Here is a 14,397-nt window from a genome sequence, read left to right as displayed (position 1 = left end):
AAAAACTTCCCCTGCCTTCAGCACACTTGGAGTCCATCCTCCTTCAGGAGATTTGCGTTTCAGACTTTTTTTCAAATAAAAACCCAACAATATTTGCTTCAGAGCTAAAAATTGTCCTGGAGTTCAGCTGAGGAGAGAAGCTCTCTCATCTCTTATCGTCTTCAAGGACAACTTCAATGCTTTTCAGGATTGCCACATTGCAATTTGCAAATATCTATGAATTTCCAGACTCCTACGCCAACTTGGCTTCACTGGAGGTTTCTTATCAGTTTCCTGTTAGTAGTAAGAGTTTCCTTCCTTGAATTTCCCTAATACGATTTCTTTTTAACTCCAAAGTATGATTCAATAACCAAATGATAATTCCTTTCCTTTAGCTTGATATAAATAAAGTCTTGTAAAAGTTAGAAGGAAAATTATAACTTCAATACAATTCCCAACTTGTAGCATGTCAGACAGGAGATATTATTTAGACTGGTGAGAAGTGTTCTCTAAACCAAGAGTTATTTTTTTAATTGAAATCAAGGGTATCTATATATAGCACATTTGTGTATTAAAAAAATAAATAAAGTCAGTGCTCTGTGAATGTAATGCCCCAAGAAAGCAATGAGAGATTCCAACATATTTCATACCTTCAATATAAAAGTAAAGGTTTCACCCCACCAAAGATTATTACCAAAGATTGGTAATAATACCAAAGATTTCATTTAAATCTTTGGTATTATTACCAATTTATCTTTCAGCACAACAGAATTGGTTGCCAACATTTGTCTCTATCTTTGCTGCCTATGTTCTCTTTCTTTAAACAAACAACTTGCTCTATTTTGATAACTCCTATCTACACTAAAATGACCCCTCGTGCATTTACATCCAACTTCACAGAACTGAATTTCTGCCCCAGAGAGCAAGCTGTGAAAAATGCAAATCACAAAGATTTCTACAATTCTCTTGATTAAAAGAAATTTCTTTGGTCCAAAGTTACCCTGTTATATCTTTACTGAAGTTACAACTTGTCCCAGTGCTTTTTTTCCTAGAACAGGCATTCTTCAAAGGAAACTACTGAGACAAGCTCAGTATCAAAATGTAATTTCATTTGCACCATTGAAGTCAATGGAGTTTCTTTACAGCTTGATCCAGTAGCACATTTCAAAGAAAAGAGGGAAAAGAAAAAGCACCATAGGCTCATGAGTAGCAGAAATCTTGCCCAGCTTCCTTCAGGATTGATTCTCAAGGTTAATTGGTCTTTTATGTACAGATGACTTGCACGAGCTGCCTCTTTATCTCTGTTATTTCAGTTCATAAAACCATTTCTAAACCTGCCTGTGCTATAGTAGGGGGAAAGCACAAGCCTAATAGGGAAAGGACAGAAATTAAAGGATTATAAGGAGAAAGAAGAAATAAAACTAAGATGGAGGCAGTAGGCAAGGTCATTGCTGCCAAATAGGAAGTAGGGGGTTGTTTTAACTGTAAGGGATAAATTAGAAAGAAATATATCAGCTATCATGTTATACATTCACAGAGTAAACCAGGTAAATGGTAAACATGCAGATAATATTGCAGCATGGTTACATTAAGTCAATAGAACATCCCACATTCAGGGCTGTTTTCATCTTACAATAATGAACATTAAACTGGTTCTTTTTCCAGCAGGATATTTTTTTCCCCTTTTTTTTCGGCTTTTCTCGCCGTTTCTGGGCAGTGGACAAAAGCAGCAGGTGGAACACAGTGTCATCAGCTACAAAACACAACATCCTCACAGGAACTAGGCTGCATTTTCCTGATTAATGTAATGATCCTGAAACCCAAACACCACCTGTAATTGGCCCTCGGTCTTGGCTGTTGTGAGAGGCAGGCTCATTAAAGGCTTCAGCACTGCTGGGAGCCGCAAGCAGGAGGGGACAAAGCCAAGAGGGGACAAAGCTTCCGGCCCTCAAGCAGCCTCAGCAACATGGGGTGCCACCAGAGCTGTTCCTAAATGGATGCACAGCCCATCCCAGCCAGGACAGGCTGCTGGATCCCGGGATCCAGCACGGCTTGAGGAAGGGAACGGGGAAAGGGGCAGAAGCTGTGTCAACATTGTTTTGGTAATCATCTTACCTGCATTTGCAAGGGCCTTTAAAGCCAGCAGTTCCATCAATGCTGTCACTCAGGATACTTGTGTTTGATTTTAAAAGGCTAAATCCACCCCAGTTTGCAGGAAAATATTTGTATACCACACCTCTGCTCCCCAGCGAAAAAGAAGCGCCCTGGAAAGCCTCCACTGCTGCCACCAGAGGATGCAGAGATGGACCCAGGAGTCCAGGAGCCAGCCCCAGCCACCCCAGACATCCCAAATCGTTCATCCTGTCAGCAGTGAGATGTCCTCATCTCATCCTGGTGGTGTCCCAGTCAGCTCAGCTTCAACTCAGTGCTCAGGAGCCATAAACAGGAGAATAAAACTGATGCCACATTTTCCCTCTCCATTAAAACCACTTACAATATATTTGAATTTGAATTGAACTTTTGAATGTAATTTGAATTGAGTTTGAATCAAATTTGAATTTTAATTGAATTTTTCCATAAGCTGTTTATTTACACCCTTCATCACTGGTATCTTCTATTATTTCTTCAGGGAAAGCCTCCACAAGACAAACTAGCATTTTTGTCACCAAACTGATCTTTCTCACTAGTCTGAATTTCATCTGTTATGCTGATACCCTTTATCCCTGTGTCTATTTAAAATTTCCTATTTACAGGTTTCTACCTTCCACTAATCATGTCTTTTAGACTATTTTTACTACAGATACTTTAATTATTCACTGGAAGTAATTTTTACTGGTTAATATAATTCTCCTCTAAAGAGTCATTAGAAAGTAATTTTTTTAATTATTCCTAGATATTAGCTATCAGGCAGACACTGAATCACCTGGGAGAGCATTTCCACCTGCAGCTACATAGTAGAGCATTCCAGCATGTGAATCCATCATTTAAACCCAAAATACTGAGTATTTTCATACCCAGCCCAACCTCAGCACTAAGCATGTATCTGTAGATAGCTGATAGATCAGAGACCAGGATCTGTATTTTCTCCTGTGAGTTGCATCCCCTGCTGCTGTGTATTGTATTAAATGATTTACAGGAGAGATGGAACTTTTAAAACTAAAAGTAACAAATATGCATGTGGACAAAAAGCTGCCTACAGGTGCAGGAACAGTGCTTAAAGGAGATGTAAGACTGAATTGGATTACCATTGCAAATTTGGGCAAATTTGGCTCAGTCTCCTTCTGAGCAAAGCACTGCAAATCTGCTCTTGAGTGGATTCACTGCATATGGCCAACCCTTTCTCCTGCATAGAAACAAGGGAGAGCTTCATGTAAATTTTTTTTTTTGTGTACACTTAAAATACTGAAGAAAAAATAAAGCTGACACAGAGGATGTAAAAATAATTTATTCGATGCTTTGTCACTAAGTTACACGTGTAGCAACCAAATTTCTCCATGCCATGAATTATTCCTTTTTCCTCAGTGTACCCTGTGCCTGCCAGTTTAGTACCAACTACACAGTTAAAACATGCCCTCATCAAAGGAAATGCTAAATGAAAGTGCTTTTTGCTCTGTGGATAAATTACCTGCTATGAATCTCTGCCTGGACATGCCACTGCTTTCTTTTTAGTTCTTTGGTCACTTATCAATGTGATGGGGTTCAAAGCACAGGCTGGATTTCCTTTATGAGGTTTTTTCAATGCAATACGATAGCAAGTGCAAAAATGCAATGAAATTTGTCTGGCATTATTTGTTCCCGTGAAATCCATTATTTTTTTATTTGCAAGATAATGGTTTTCTCTCCCCTGTTATTTGTTACACTGTTTCTATCAGGTTTATGGGCCAGTCATAGCCGAGGGTGTCTTTTGCTTAGAGAAACACTAAGCATTACTCTTTTATATTTCGCAGAATTTTCTGTTACTCTTTATAATACCAAACTCTTCATATACAATAATTGAATATTTGTTCTCAAGATTCCAATCATCCTTCCAGTTATTGTACAAGATCTTTACTACTAATTATTTTCCATAAAGGTATTTAATGAGTCAGTATCCTTTCATCATAAAACTCTTAAGATATTATCAGTAATGGAGTTAGTGTAAAGTAAACATTATTCTCTCTTCTCTAAGAGTCTAAAATCTCTCTCCATTTCTTTGATATATTTTAGTCCAACATCATCAATTTATATAATATGTATAATTCTTCTGTTTGCTATTTTTCCTGTATTGCACAAAGATGCCTCTTTCTTTGTTCACCTGGTTGTTTACCTTTCTCAGAGCAGGCATCTTTATCCATACTGTTTTTATAACACCATCACTTTCATCATGACCAGGATGATTAGTGGATCAGTTAGTGGTTCTGCATCTCGTTTTTATAGTTTTGATCTGTTCGAGCTTTTGGGGTTTTGTTGTTTTAGTTTGGTTTTTTGTTTGGTTTTTGTTTTCTGTGGGGTTTTTTGTTGTTGGTTGTTTTTTTTGTTTGGTTGGTTTTGATTTCTTTTTTGTAATACTAATACTACTACTACTACTACTACTACTACTACTACTACTACTACTACTACTAATAATAATAATAATAATAATAATAATAATAATAATAATAATACATTTGCAAGCCTTGCTGCATACCTAGCTCATTGGGAAGCAGCTTTTGATGCTATGAGCTGCGTGTTGCAACACCCCACATCAAAAGTTCATTGAAGAGAGAAAAAAACCACTAAATTATAAAAGCAGCCCAACTCAGCCTGCAAACTTTTCCTGCCACTCCCACCCTATACAACACCATGGAAAATGCATGGCAACTTGAAGAACATATGCAGCTGCCTGGGAAAATCTAGAAATATTAATATTACTTGAATTGAGCAGCTTTCTTAGTCAGGGTTTTCCTTTTAAACACCTTTAGGTAACAGTTTCACAATATCCCAGCCTATCTGCATTCTCTTAACCTGATGAAGAAATTATGACTACTGAAGTTGTAAACATCCATCAAAGCTCTCATCACTGGCTTACAAATGATTACAGCAGGGATTGTTATTTGTGGCAAGAATGTACACAGATTCTAGGCTACTGGAGACTCCTCCTGCTGACCCCATGGTATCTAACCCAATCTGACTCAAAACATACTGGGAATTCTTGAAGGAAACTATTTCTTTAGTCGTGCTTCCTAAAGTGATGAAACTACAGAGCAGGGATGATTGCCTGCATCATCTACTCAGTAAGGCTGGATCTGTGCCTTCCTCTGAGAAGCAGCATCCTTCCTTCAGTGCCACACACTTCATTAGGGCTGTGCAGGAGCTGTGACTGATGGCTTCTGCTCAAGCAAGTCATCCCTCTGACTCCAGAGAAATTGCCCACGTGAGCCAGAGTTTCCAAAAAATACCATTTGTCATAGCCTGATGCTTTCAAACACATTAATCTTCCTACAGCTGCTCCTCTTTAAAAAGGGCTAGAAGATTTAGAGCTGATGAAGCTGGGTTATTTAGCAAACTCTGGCAACCCAAAGGCTGTGGACTCCCCTTTTAGGCGCATTAAAAAATGGGAAGCCACGTGGAAAGGTCTGTGGGACTGAGCATGCCCAGGTTAATCTCAATGGGCAGATCTCTCCCTGAGTGACCTGGTGCCCAGGTGGCACTGAACACTTAAAACTGGATCATTGAACTGGCATTGAACATTAAAAACAGGATCCCCTTTGTTAGCATCCTGCTCCAGCACTTCTGTCATGGACCTGAATATACAACATCCACAGCACCCACCCTCCCAGAGCCACACTGCCTGGAGACAGGGAATGGAAACCATATCCCACAAATACAGATGCCTTTTCCATGAATTCAAGACTGTTTTTATTAAGAAGTGTTTTTATTTCTGTTGGACTGGCAGGACTAACCCTTACCTCACTGCACTTCCCTCCTCAACTCTCCTGCTAGAGACAATTGACAGCTTTTGGATGTGCTGCTTTGCTTTTCTCTGCACCATACAAGAAGACACAGGAGGAGCATGTTCACTGCCACAGCTGCCCAGAAATTGAATTTGCTGCTGAGAATTTAATTACAGAGAGCAATCAAGGCAGCAGACTGAGAAGTGACCAAATGTGAAATGGGCTAAGTGCAGAGCAGAGGTGTGGTACAGCAGTGCCTCTCATCTTACGTTTTACACTTCATGTGCGTCCACCAGCAAAAGGCTTTGAAACACATGGGGATGATATTAACAATATAGAAAGAATGGCTGACCAAAAATAGTGAGGCTTTTTATCAAATTTCATCATCTTCTCCAAAACACTGTTTCTACAAAGCTCGATGCAGTAGAGTAGCTTTAACATGATGTTCACTAAATTGAAATGTATTAACATTTTCCAAGCACACATTATCCTTTATGTACAAGAGCCATTTCTAGTCCCAGAAAAGATCATTTTACTTTGACATTTCTAATTAAAAGAAAAACATTGCTCACAGATAAATAATAAATGAGAGTGCAGATGCTCTTAGCTGCATGGCAGAAGGGAACAGGGAATTACTCATGAGTATGTATCCAAATGAAACACCAGACCTGTCCATAACATGCACATCTGGGTACCACAACAACTACAGTCACTGACTCATTTTCCACCCACTTTTTTCCAATATCCCATCTGATTAATTATATGGTTTTTTATTTCTTTCTGAGGAGTCCTGTGATGACTAAGTACAATGAAAATGTACATGTAAGAATGAATGCTCTTGCTCTTTGGACTCTGGGTAGTTTTAGTAGTTACCCTAAGCTGGGCACTAGTTGCATGCTTTCTCCTGAACCTGAGAAACTGTTATAAATAACTGCAAGCAGAGATTAACATAATTTTACCACCTTGATTGCTCATAATGGTATAGAAGAGTGAGTCAGAACTGTGCATTAAATGCCTGGGAGGGTTGAAGATAACTGGCTTATAAGCATCCTAAGTTTCACTCTCCTGGATATTTCACAACACAGACTTTAGGCTTTGGCTTTGCATTAAGAAAAGTGTTCATTAGTGTTTAGAGCAAACACTGGGAATAAGGCTTATAGCTCCTGATCCTCCTTCTGCCACCAGCTTGAGCTGTTCTGTGACTTTGAGAGTACCACTGGGCCACCCACTTAAATCTGTGCATCTCTAATAACTTAAAAGCATGCTGTGATAAAGCCCTTCTCCAGAAGAAATGGGTTTTACCAGATCTGAGCATGCATGCACACACATAGGCTTTTAAATGTCCCACTGTGCCAATGGCCAAGGGCTGCAGCATACTGGGTGATGCCTCACTGCTGGGAACATGGAAAACTCAGAAGCAAGGCACAGTTAGGGGCTGTTTGCCTTCCAGACAGCAAAGCAGGTCTCATAATAGCTGAGACAAATAGCTGCAAAACCTAAATCATGCATAGATAATAAAAAAATTCAGATGTAGATCCCAATTTTCCTGACTGCAGTGGGACCTTGGGTTCCCCTGGACATCTGATGGTCCGAACTGACCCTGCTGTTCTTGGAATGATGGCAGCAGCTTGTGCCCACCACAGCTGCCCATTGCACAATCAGCTCCCACTCCCATGGGCAAGCACCTTCCTGATGGCATCAGAGTTGGAGCAGAGCACAAAATGGCTCAGTGTGCTTCTCATGGAAAATTAACAGAGAAGTCTTGATCCTAAGAAATGTCAGCGGCAAAACACTAAAATTATTTAACACCATTTCATCCAGCCTTACTGATTGGGAAATTGTTAAGGCAGCAATTTAGGCTTAGTGACAAAAGGACATAATTAAAACTTCACTATGGATTCACCTAAGCACCCAAAGCATTTCTCATCTGAATGTTCATTCCTGTTCGGATTACGGAGCCGAGCGCTCCTATCAGTAATTCCACCTCCTTCTTAATTTACTCAGGCAGGGTCAGGGTTTATATCCGACTTTGTGTAAGTCCTTTCCCTCCCCAAAGGCCATGCCAGCATGGGGGAAGGGAGGCAACACTTACACATCCTCATGTGTTCTCAAAATAATTAGTTCAAAGACCTAGAGATTAATTCAAAAGGCAACATCCAGCAATGGAGAGAGAATGGGCCATCATTAAGTCTTTAGTTTCAGCAGCACATCACTCAATCCTCAAGCCAACGTGGCAACAAACAAAAAAACCAATTTCCTCTATAATTTTATTTTTATTACTTCTCCAGTAACAGAGAACAAGACCAGATTTTACCACTGCTAACTCTGTTACTCTGGGAATAAAAGGCAAACACTGTGTTACCCTGCGTAGGAGGCTGAGAAACTGAGATGTCAATTTTTCTCTTTTGTAGAATTAGACCAAGGAATTATATCAGGCCATAACACTGAGTGAAAATAACAGCTTTGACAGTCAAATTGCCCAAAAGGCAGGAAAATGCTGCCCAATTCTAGAGGTGAAACACTTGAGACAAAATAGATTATAATAATTAGAGACAAAGACCTCAGGACTGTCAATATATCTTGAAAAGCACACCTAATTAATCCCCTAATGGCAGGTGAGAGGCACAAAGTTACTACCTATCCTCTTAGAGTGCTCAGGGAATACAAGGAATATTTTATGGTAAATATTCCAAGAAAAGTGTCGGAGGAGACCTTCCAGCACCTTCCACTACCTAAAGATGTACAGGTGAGGTGGAGAGGGGCTTCTCACAAGGGCACATAATGACAGATGAAGGGGCAATGGCTTTAAATGAAAGAGGGCGGGTTTAGATTAGATATTAAGAAGAAATTCTTTACTGTGAGCATGGTGAGATACTGAAACTGGTTGCCCAGAGAAGCTGTGGATGCTCCTTCACTGGAAGTGCTCAGATTGGATGGGGCGTGGAGCAGCCTGGTCTAGTGAAAGATGGAAGTTGGGACTGGATAAGCATTAAGGTCCTTTCCAACACAAACCACTCTGTAATTCTATGATCTCCACATGCAAGTGAGGTTTTTCAGTAGCCCCCAAACACACAAAGCCTCACATGCTTTGCTTAATTAACCACTGCCATGCAGTGATGGGGCTGCCCAAACCTCAGGCACCGAGGGGTACTGGCACAAAACTTCTTTGTGGCTCAGAGGTGATGATGCCTGGGGCACAGTACATCTCTGGACAGGTAAAATCCTTGGCACAGCACCCAGGGTAGGGGGGAGATTCCCTTTCCAGCCAGTACAGCTGCAGCTTGAAGCTTCAAGCTTGTCATGACCCCTCCTGTGATAACCAGTGCTTGTAATCCAGCAGCATTTATTGGATTAACACAGAGAAACTTTAGGAGCAGGAAAACATAAGAAGCTGCCTAGTTAGGAGACCATATTATATAGAATCTGGTTTAGTTTGTAATGTAGATTTGTATAATTGTGGTGCAAAAAAACAGCACAGACAACGTCCAGACAACTTCCCCAAGGAGGCAGCCATTCCCACCACCCATCCCCACCTCCTCCTCCTCCGCAGCCCCTGCTCCTGCCAGGACACCATGGATGTCAGTAGTTCTCACCTGACAGTGTTTCACCACACATTTAGAAATTGTTCTTTCCAACCCCTGGGATACATCTAACGTTTTGCTAGCCCATGTGTTGATTTGCCTTTCAGGATTCTCAGCAGCAACCCTGTGTTTTTCTGATACACACTCATCCAGTTATAATGCTTAAACCACCCAGGGTCTTGTTCTTTCTGATCCAGAGGACTTTGCTCAAAGGGTTTTACAGTCTAAATATCACCTTGGACTTGATTATAAGGCCAGATTTTACCATTTCTGCCCTTAAATAACAGCTGCTTTGGAGGAGGTCAGCTGCTTTAACACCAGCATTGTCTTTGGTGTGGAGAAAAGAAATTGCTGCAACCATTTTCTCCCAGTTCTTCCTCGAAATGCTTTAAAACACTTTACCCTTTGTAAAAAGATGTCGAATGCAATAAGCCACAGTCAGACCTCCCTGGTAATAGACTTGTCAGAGGCACATTGGCTTTCTGCAGGGTAGCAGCATGTCACTGCAGTCTCTGAGAACTGTAACACTGTGCACTCACAGCCTTTCATGCTCACAAAGCTCTACGAATGTCAAAAGAGACCAACAGATAGTTCAGAGCCTTCCCTCTTGAAAATTAACCTCTATGAAGATGAATTCCCTGTGACTAAGCTCCCCTCTCTTCTCCATTTTCTTCCCTAGGAGTGTGCTGGTGAAAGTCCCTTGTACCAGCAAAGGAAATACCAAATTCTTTTGTGGTCAGCAAGCACAGGTGGAGGAGGGACTGGTGCAGGCAGGACAGGGTGGGATGCAGATAGAAGAGGGCAGTGCTGCCCACTGGAGAAGCACCACTCAGAGGGATTAATTCCTCTCAATTTCACACACTGAGAGAAGCCCAACTCATTACAATAAAACCCACCAAGCATGCTGAGGCACTTGTGAATTCAAACTGGGGTTTATTTAACAGAAAACTTGACCATTACTTTGTGACCAGGCAGAAGGGGTTGACCGTTTCAAATACTCTTTTGAAGGCTTGCTTCACACCCTAATTACTCCATAAACACTGAGGTTTCATCCCAATTGACCAGCCCTTCTTCTCAAGGAATTCTCCAGTGTCATTTACACAGGATGGAGATAACTCCACAACCAAAGCAAAAACCCCAATGATTCTTTTTATGCCATCAGGTTTTGGGTTATGTGGTTTTTAACCCTTCAGCCTTGAAACCTAACAAATTCATCTGCAAATCTCTATCGCTTCTCAAACAGGTTTTAGACAAGACTGATTAGAAAATCACAATTTTTCAGTGAGCTTCTAAATTTTCTAAAACAAAAACAGGCTAAAGAGAAAGCTGAAGTAAAGTATGTGATCATAAAGGATGTTGATACAGAAGTTTATCTTCATTGTTCTAATGTTATTGAGTCATCCAGTGTTTTAGTCACCCAGCAGTAATATTTGGACAGCTTTAATCCAGTTCCACAAACTGAATATTTTTCCATCAACTGCAACAAGCTTTCTATGAGTTTTTGTATTTTTCCTCAGATTTTTACAACCAAATAAATGTAGTTTGTCAAACTGAGAATGATTTTTATTATCACCTATGCATTACATTCTTCTTTAATATTCATGACATGAAAATCTTACAATTTAAAATTTATACATCATGGCTTGTTTTTTGTGGGTTTTATTTTCTTTTTATTACATACATTTAAATGCACACATAATCATATTTTAAGTTTAATAAATGCACACAACTTCCTACATGGCTAAACTTTTTCAGTGATACTTTCACTATATATGGTGATTTTACACAATCCTACAGATATTCACCCCACTGCCTTGTATCACTTTGCTTTCACACAGCAAGAATCAGCATTTTCAGCAGGTCCAGGCTTTTCAGTGATTTTCCTGAGGCTCTCTCCTCCAAAGCAGGAATTCCAATACTCAAAAAAAGCATCTAAAAGTAACACTTTTTTCACTTGTTCTTGTTTGTGACAAGAGGTTTTCAGGTCACTGCAAGTGCAGGTTTGTGGTGGAGAACAGGGTCACAGTGGTACAGGGCACACCTTGACAGCAACCCCAAAAGACCAATCCCTAAAACCCCTTGCTGAAGTAGGTTCTTAGGGCTTAAATCTGCAATTATTGAAGTCAACTAGATTGAAAGATCATGCATTAACAGAAATGTTAGGCTTAAGAAAAACCTGTCAGCTTTAATGCCAATATTCACAATCTCATGAAGGCCCATCAAAGTAGCATTAATGGGCTACAGCTTTTTAACTCTCAATATTTAGGCATCCTATGCATGGCTTGAGTAGTTGCCTTGTTAACTATTGGAAACCTATCCCTTATACAGTCTTTTATAGCAATAAAAAAATAAAGGCAAAAAGAGGTGTAAGGTGAAATTTTATAGTATTTCCCCCCACCTATTGTATTTGCAGGGATCCCCATGGCAGGAAGAATGATGAATCTGACTCCATGTTCTCGGAAGGCTAATTTATTATTTTATGATACTATGTTATATTAAAGAATACTATACTAAACTACACTGAAGAATACAGAAAGGATACTTACTGAATGCTAAAAAGATAATAATGAAAACTCCTGACTCTCTCCAGAGTCCCAACACAGCTTGGCCCTGATTGGCCAATGACTCAAAACAACTCACACCAGAATCCAGTGAAACAATCACCTGCAGGTAAACAATCTCCAAACACATTCCACATGTGAGCACAACACAGGAGAAGCAAATGAGATAAGAATTGTTTTCCTTTTTTTCCCCTGAGGCTTCTCAGCTTCCCAGGAGAAGAATCCTGGGTGAAGGGATTTTTCAGAGAATGTGAATGCCACACCCGCCCACTGCAATAAATTTCTGCCTACAAAACTATTAAGGAGAAAGCTCACTAAATACTGTTTTGTCATTTGGTATTCACCAGCCAGAGCACAAAGTAAAGTGCCCTGCAGAGGGGACAATGACAATGTGGCACCAGTCCCACATGATGGGACTGACTGCTGCTGTGCAGGACAGATGGACAGTCCCCAGCTGGCTGGGTGTCCCTCCCTGCTCCCTGCCACACAAACAGAGCAGCACCCAGCCAGGCTGGCAGAGATCTGTTTGCACAAGGTCACTTCCATGCACACAAACCCAGCTTTTCTCTTCAGGAAAGTAAATATTAGTGCCTATTATTCCCAACCATCAAGTCTACAGCACGCCTTATGCAAACGCTGCGTGCATATGGACACCAGATAAGCCACCCACGAGCTGTATCTCACATCCACACGCTCTGGCACTGTGCAATCAGCCAAAATGTTCTCCTAGAACAAGATTCATGTTTCACTACCAATATGGTGAAGCTTTTTATTCAGAGCTACTCTGTTATTACAGTCGAACAGGCCTGACAGTATCAAAGTTGATCACGGTTCTAATTATAACTTTTAATATGCTGGATTTTATTCATTCCTCCTCCTTTTCAACCTTGATGTTTTATTCCCAGCTATTCAGGGCTTAAGACTCATAAATGAAAAGAGAAGCTTCTGGTTTTTTGAGCATGGATGTTGCTGACCGTTGCCTATTCAGAAGGCAATCTGCACAGAAAGGGTTCAGGTTATAACTATTTAATAGCTCAGGAGCAAATCCCAAGAAAGCAATTACCCAAGGTACCTGCAGTATCCCAAATGGCTCTAATTAAGCCACTGCAAAAAAATTGCTGAGCTTTAGTTTGTGAAGGATTCAAGGCCATCAAGGCCAGGCTGGGAGGGGGCCCTGAGCAGCCTGGTCTAATGAAAGGTGTCCCTGCTCATGGCAGAGCTGGAACCAGAGGATCTTTAAGGTCCCTTCCAACTCAAATCATTTTGTGACTCAATGATCACAGGCCTGAGATGGACAGAAAGCTGCTCCAAGGTGAGCCAGCAGACCCAGGCAGTCTCCACTCAACAGATTTACAAACTTTCACCCCAGGTTTCCCCTGGGCACCGAGTTTCCCATCTCCCAGGACAACACTGTCCTTTTTATTTCTGCTCCTTGTTCTCCTGAACACCAACACCAACACAGTGGCAAATTTCACTGCTTCCTGAAGCACCAGCCAAATGAACTCACTTCTTTTCATGCCTTGTCATGGCCTTTCTTTACCAGATGCAAGACAAGGTGATAAATTGGAGTCCCTTTTTATAATCTCAAAATAAAGGACGCGGGCAAAGCCCCACTTTGGGTGCTCCTGAGATGTGTAGAATTCACAAACTAGAACTACATCAGATATAAAACAGCTGAATAGGACAAAATAACTTACCTCAGATGAGGACCTGAGCTGACAACTTCAGTGGGGAAATTGCACCCAAGTGCTTGAGAAAAATTAACAAATGGAGCAAATGGTAAGACAAATTCTATAGCACATGTATCTACAAGGCTCCTCCAATCTGAGTGAACAATTTAGCTCAACATTAATATTTTTGGGCATGTGCAAGTGCATCCAGGAGCTTGTGCCTCTCCTTCTGTGCAGCCACTTCCTCACTGCTCTGAACCAGGTTTAACGTGTGCAATTACAGTGTCCATGGGGAAAATGCATCTCCAGTGATTCAGTTCACTACTGCCAAACTGCCTCATCCTCACAGGGCTCCCAGGGGGTTCATCCAGAGGAGAATAAAGGTAACAATATTTTACAAGTTGCCAGCTTTAATCCTGTGAGGACCTGAACTATGGCCAGATTTAATGATCTGAGGAATCAACACAGCCAATTTCATTGCAGTTCCCCTCCAGCAGCAGCCCCACAGCATCATCCTGTCCAATCTGCTACACAAACTCCATTTTAAAAAGCATATAGGAGGACATCATTAGTTAGTGTTAAAACATCTATACAGAAGACCTATTCAGATCTATACATATATACAGAAGAAAAATTTCTATGAAAACCAACAAAAGAGCATGAAATGAGCACCAAAATTACTTAACATTTAAAC

Source organism: Geospiza fortis, unplaced genomic scaffold (genome assembly GCF_000277835.1).
Source record: "Geospiza fortis unplaced genomic scaffold, GeoFor_1.0 scaffold428, whole genome shotgun sequence".
Taxonomy (NCBI): domain Eukaryota; kingdom Metazoa; phylum Chordata; class Aves; order Passeriformes; family Thraupidae; genus Geospiza; species Geospiza fortis.
This window is presented reverse-complemented; position numbering follows the sequence as displayed.